This window comes from Pinus tabuliformis, chromosome 3_2 (assembly GCF_031772625.1).
Source record: "Pinus tabuliformis cultivar Carrire ecotype Pingquan chromosome 3_2, CPIR1, whole genome shotgun sequence".
Lineage (NCBI taxonomy): Eukaryota > Viridiplantae > Streptophyta > Pinopsida > Pinales > Pinaceae > Pinus > Pinus tabuliformis.
The window spans coordinates 987,433,334-987,440,465 of NC_142302.1; positions in this window are offsets into that span (position 1 = coordinate 987,433,334).

A 7,132-nucleotide genomic window follows, 5' to 3' on the forward strand; every position below is an offset into this window, starting at 1 on the left:
GACAATATTGCTGGTTAGGTGTTCTAGCATGACAAGTTATTTGTTGTGAACAAGGTGGTTGCCATGGGTTCCTTGCAAACCAATCCATGCACCTTGAATCCTTCTTACAAGGCGGTGGTGGATTCAAAGTATTTATAGAGATAATTGTTGAACTTAGAAAGGACCCATCAAAACACTTTCATCAATAAGAATGAGATGGGAAAGCCATCCTTGGCCTTGAAGAATTTGGGAGAATGCCTTTCAAGACTATAAAGAATAGTTACTACGTTGTTACAATGAGAGTTTTTTTATTTTTTTGCTCTATTACATATATTTTTAAATTAACATTTCTAATCAAACATTTGATCCATCATTAGGATGAATAAACAAAATATTATCATTAAAAATATATAATATGAAATTGTAAAAAATCTCTATGATATCAGATCATAGGCTTTTGTGATAAAAGTTATGTTCAAGCATTTTTGGATTACTTTTTTATTTGAGTTATATATATATTCCATTTTTTTGCTTTTTTTAATATATTAAAAAATTGGTTAAATTTGACCTTTGGTTTCTTTTATATTATTTAATAATTAATTTTATTTTTAATATTTTTTGACTTTTTTTGTTGGTCAATATTTTCATTAATACTTTTGAACGTTTTAATCTTGATTGTTGAATCCTCCTAACGTTCATCTTACCTAATGTCTCTCCTCCTTTCTAACCCTACATCTCTCACCTATTTATCTCTCAACGTGTGATCAGATTTCATATCTATGTACTGATGATGAGCCACATTGGTTGGCTTGAAACGTCGACAATAAAAATGTCTCATGTGAGTATTCTAGAAATGCTTGAACATAATCTCTATGATATTTGTTAATAAACAAGACACTACATTTCAGAGTTAAGGCTTTTGTGATGTGAATCATTTTGCTTGAATATTTTTAGATCGATCACACCAAATTTTTGGAATCGACATTTCGAACCAACAAGTGTGGCTCATCGTCAAGATTGAAAGATGAGAAATATGATCAAGGCTCGCGATATAAATAGGAGAGAGACATATAAATGATAAGGCAAAGAACATTTAAAAAGAAAAGAAAACCCAAAAAAAATAAAAACAAAAATTATAATAAAACAAATAAAAATTAACATAATATATATATATATATATATATATACAAAATACTAAAAAATAAAAAATAATAAGAGTAGGTAATCCTAAATTACAATACAAAATTCAAAATTAGTAGAGGTAAAGTTATTAATAATATAAATAGGGAAAAAAGTATTCAAATAAGGAAGAGCCAAAATAATTAATAAAGAATATAATAATGGAATACTATATACATATAATAAAGATTATAATTTAAATGAATATATGTATAAAAAGTGGTGAGCGCCAATATTGCAGCAAGAATGTTGCAACTCCTGGGCTTCCAACTTTACTTTTATCAACTCGGTAGTTCGTAACAAACTTGGAAGCGTCGGTGCTATATGCACAAGTACTAGTTCTCATTGCAGGTTGTCACTTGGTCAGCCAACGGAAGATCACTAGGAGCTCAAGCCAACTTCTATAGATTTCAAAAGAAGCTCTATGTGTGATGAAATGAAAGAAAGATTACTCTACAGATGCTATTCTAACTGCAGAAAGGAGAAAGACTGGAATGTAAAGCAAAACCTAGTAAAGCCTAATTAACAAGCCAATTCTACTTCTGCGAAAAACACTATGAAAACCATGAAATAAATGCCATTACCTACTCAAGGAAGTAAACAACATCTAACCATGCTATTTCTGGAAGTAAATAAGCATAAAAAACATATTTTTGGATTTTTATGTGAATTTAATCATGCATCTAATTTATTGTGTGTGAGTGTGGCAGCGAACAGGTGGCGTTAGAGGGCGGTTTTGAAGCTTGGGAGGATGTAGGATGGCGTGGATGGGTCCTCGGGGGTCTTAGGTGGCCTTCTGGAGGCTTTTCCCACACTCAGCCTTCAAAAGAAAGCCTACAGGAAAAACTATAGGAGGACACAGGGAAACTACAGGAGGAAATCAGGAAAACTACAGGAGGAGGCCGAGAGTAATTTTCGCTATTTTGAGGGTGTGAGAGTGGGTGGAAAAGGTGGATGAAGTTTGGGATGAGGTGTTAGGGCACCTAAGGTCTACAATGAACCACCAGGAGAGAGAAAGATGATTGGGTTTGCTTAAGGAGAGAGAAAGAAATTCTATGGAAAATAAAGGAAACTAGGGTAGAATTGAGGTGAGGTTTGGGAGACCTGTAGGGCATGGGTCAGATGGAGGGTGTGATTGCTGGTAAGCTAGCCTACTGCTAGAAGAGATATGCTACATAGAAACTGACAATCAACCAAGAAAATCAAGCAGCAAATGAAATGAGTGCATCCTAAGAAAATAGAGTTTTGCATAAAAATGGTCTAAGCTATGATGAATGAAAGGAAATGCTGAAAAATGCTGCAATAAAGGAAAGCATGAAAGAGGACTATTGAAAATCAGGAAGTGAACATGCTAAAGGAGATCTAAAGCAAATAAAAACTGGACTGTCAACCTACTAAAGAGCTGCAAACACTAGAAGTCTTAGGAATGAGGAAAATCTGTGTTTTTGGGGCAGCAAGAGAGTCTTTGCCTCAAATCATGGTCCTAGAGGGAGGAAGAGAGGCCAAGGCACTGTTGCTAGCCTTTTGAATCTTTTCTGATCACTGCTTATCCTGCTACAGAAAGCACAAATTTAAGCAAACTACTAAAACATCAAAAGCAACCTATTCTTAACCATAAGGAAAATACATCTAACAACAAATTAATCTACCAATTGAAGTAAAGCATACAAATACAAGTAAAGAGGAGCTTGGCTGCTTGGATTGGGCCCTAACGTAAGAGCTTCAGCCCTTTGAGGAAACTGAGTGCTAGCTCAAAAAGGATTCCATCTTCATTATAAAAAAAATTAGCAAGATTACATGAAATTGTCACAAAATAATAAGCTTGAAATTCGAGCAGAGTTTACACAAGCAAAAAAATTCCGACCCTAATGAGGCCCTATGCCTCTCTACTTATACATCTGAAGCTACCAACAACTTCCTTAAAATCAGGGAGGCTTGGCTCCCAAAACTCGAGATAACTCTCAATCATCTTCCACTTGCTCGGCTGCCTTCTAGTGCATGATTCGGCTGCTTGTACTCCAAGCTGAATGAAGGGGAATTCGAAGTGAGGAGAAATAAATGAGGGGGATTCCCTCCTATAAGTCCTCTCCTCTATCTACTTCGAGTTATTGCTACAGTTTGGCCACTAGATCCTTGAATTTGACCTCGAAATCCATCAATAATCTACATTAAATACATGTTAGACGACATGGCATAATAACTAACTCAACTCACCCTATAAGCATAAATGTAATCATAAAATCATACAATAAGCTAAGAGAATGGTTGATTTGACTAGGTTAGGAGGTAAAATGAGCCCATATAATTACCCATTTATGAGGCTCATCATCACCCCCCTACTGAAGGTGTTGCTCATCCTCTGAGCAACTTAGTTAATCTCTTCATCTTTTATGGCCCTGGTGGCCTCCCTAGCATTCCAGGCTTTTGATGTGGTTTGCTCATAAAATCCTGCTATTCTGTCTATGTCCTTCCACTGCTCCTCTTCTTCTTCTCTTCTGCCTTCCAACATGCCTAATAGGAGTAAAGGACTCAGTTTGAGGCCAATCCAATTGAACTTCATCCTTTGCATGGAGTGCTTGTACATTCACACTCTTTTCAATGCCTCCCTCAGCCTCATTGGGGAATGGCATTCTCTGATTTGCAAGTTGTGGGGTAGGGTGTTCCATCTTCTCATGCATTTATGCACACAATCATCCCCAAATAGCCTTTGCATATCTTCAAAGTGTGCAATGGCTTGTGCCTGATTGGCTAGATATTTAGGGGCAATATGAGGGTCATTGGCAAGTAGGTTGTGTGTGCTGATGAGTGCCATAGGATCTGATGGCTCAGCTCTTATCATTAATGGTTCATTATGCTCTTTTATCAACAATCTTTTCATTTCTGCTGCCCTCAATTCTTCATGGTTCATCCATGAGGCCATGGCCATTAATTGCAGATCCCCTAGCTTGGCGTTGGGGTCCCACACATTCATGTTTGTGAGGGCCATGTTGTGTAGGTAGAACTCTGCCATCTTTGCTTTATCCTCTAAGGTGCTTTGGTCACACAAATCCATGAACTGCCTGTAGTCTTGGAAAGGCATTGTGCCTCTTTGTGCCAAAGTTTTTATTTGGAATTGAAGCCATTGATCCTTCAGATAGAGGCCATAAGATTTGGCTAGTGTTATGAATTGTAATGCTTCCATGGATAAGCTGGCCATGTATGCCAGTTGAGTCTCTTTCTCTTGTAGCTGCCTCCTTAGTAATTCATTCTCATTTTCAAGGTGGCTTCTTGTAATGGCTTCTTTGTCTCTGAGAGCACTCAATTCTCTGCCCATTTCCCTGAGTTTTTTTTCCATGTGGCCAATATCCTCAACTCCTTTGGACTTGGCTATTTGCATCCACCTATGTGTTCTCACTCTCTCTTTCTCCAATTCGAAAAAAAAGTGGAATTGCAAATTTCTGTGGGATTATCTTACCTCCCTCAAGTAGATTGTAATAGGAGGAAAGACTAGGCTGGGGGTCAGGTTCTTGTAGCTCTTGTGCTTCCTCTTTCATCTCTGGTTGTCCCCCTATCTTTTTCTCAAGCTTTTGGGTCTCCTGTAGTTGGGACAGTGTCTCCTGTAGGACTATTTCAGCTTCCTGTAGGTCTGGTTTTGGGTCCTGTAGTATTGCCTTTCCCTTCCATGTAGAAGATCTTGGAGTCCCCCTTTCATAGGTAATGGGTGTCTTGGAAGGAGATTCTTTCACCTTGGCAGATGGTGAATCTTCAATGGTAATGGGAACTTTTGAGGAGGGCTGAGGTTTGCCTGTTTTAATTCTTGTGCTCTTCCTTGCCCTGAAATACATGGAGGTTTTTCTTTTCCTCTTCTGCTTCTACTTGATTGGTGTACTGAGGGCAGTGAGGGCAGCTGCTGCTTCTCTTTCCAAAGTTTCAGGGGACTCTTCTCCTTGCTCTGCCCTCTCTGCCTCCTTTTCTCCCTCTTCTGTCTCTTTTTCTGTCTCTTCAACTTTTCCCTCCTCTGTTTCTTTTCTTTTATCATCCTTTCTTTCTTTGCTATGTCACCACTAGCTTCATCTTCTCTTCCTTGCTGTTCTTCCTCCCCACTGACAGCAGGACTGACATCATAGTTTAATGCCTTTATGTCATCCTCAGCTGTCATATTTCATAAAACTTCCCATGCTATAGGGAGTGTAAAGGTATGGAGGGCTTCCTCTACTAGGATTTTGATTAAGCCATGGTGAGCTAACTGCTGTGAATTTCCTGCTTGTACCTTGGTGCTGGAGTCAATGAGGGACTGAAGGAGAAAGTAAGGGATACTAAGCTTTTGAGGTGCTGGGGTATTCATGCCATATCTCACCTCATGGAGGATTCTGAAATGATATCCATAGAAAATGCTGTGCCTCCCCTCACAATAAATGTATTTGATCACTTGATAGCTAACTTCATCCCAAGGATATGGTATACTAGCCCTCCTAATTCCATTTTTGTCTTCAATAGGGGTTTCATTATCTTGGAAAAATTTCTTCTTGGCAGCCTGGCCAATTGGTTTCTCATATTTACTCCAAGGCAGCCCAAGAGGAAGGGTAGTGACCCTACTGATGAATTCAGGGGTTATTTCAATGGAGAGGCCTCTAATGGTTATAGTAGCATGAGTTCTTGTGTGAGGGACTAGAGGGAGAGCAAATTATTGGGCAATTTCATCATCAAATCCTCTAAACTTCTCAAAGAAATTCATCCAGTTTGCCCTTGTAAATATGTCCACCACTTGAGGATGTGCATGGAGCCTAGTGGAGTTAGTGGGCTCTTTTCTCATAAACCCCTCTATCATACTACCTGTACTTCTTTTGAAAAACCAAATATGGAGGTGGAGACAAAGAATTTTGAGAAAAATAGAGAAAAATAGAGAAACAGAGGAGACTGTGTTTGTTTGTTTGTTTGTTTGTTTTTTTTTTTTTTTTTTTTTAAACAGAAATTCCTTTTATGTATTTTTACCCTCCTAAAGACTTATTTCATCCTCAAATTGAGACCACTTCCTTCATATATTGATATTCAACAGGGGGCATTCATGAACCCTACCTCTTCAGACTAAAATTCGTGCCAAAAATCGTGGTTTCTCCCTTCAAAATGACTCACTGCCCCTCCTGTAGAAGCCCGCTGTCCCTCTTGTAGATTTCCTGTAGGTGCTCCTGTAGAAAATGTCGAGAGCAAGAATATGGAGGAAATTGATGGAGGATGGTGGTTACGAGGCTGTGGGGGCACAAGAAGACTGTTGTGTGGCTGAGTTACGAGGAGAAAATGAAGAAAAGGTGGTGAGAATGCGTGGGGAGGAGTGCTCATTACCTTTTATGGATATTTTCGGTTATGAGTGCTGAGCTGGCAAGGTGTACGTTGCCTGAATTAGGACCATTGGTCCCCACCTGCTTGGTCATCATGGCCCCTCCTCGTAATCATCCCTCATTATTGCATCAGAGTTAACTCTTCCTCCCACTACCTGTCCTTGGCATCTTTTGCTTGAGTTGACTGTGCGCACGTGTGGGTGACATCTCGGATAAGTGGAGTCAACTAAATGAAGGTGGCCAAGTTAACTGGCCACCTTTCCCTCGTTCGATCTCAACCATCTTGTTGCCTTCGTATGACTCCTAATTACACAAATGCAAATAGAGGAGTGACTTAGTTACTTACCTGTGATCCGAGTGTATTTGTTGTGAGGTGCTGTGGCTTTCTCTGCTGCATGCCTTCATTTTCCTTTATGCATGCTGTCTCTGCTTGCTGATGTGTTTTTGCAGGTTCTTCTTTTGCTGGAGCTGAGCTGCATGTGCCTTTTCAACCTGCAGATGTGCACTCTTTTGCTACTGGTGCTGGACTTCTATGGGATCAGCTGCTACAGGAATTCCTACAGGAGCTCCTGTAGCTGCTTCTCCCCTTGAAACTTCAGCTTTTTCCTGTGTTTGGAGCTCGAGAATGATGCCAGAGGTGTAGATAAAGATGGAGGGAT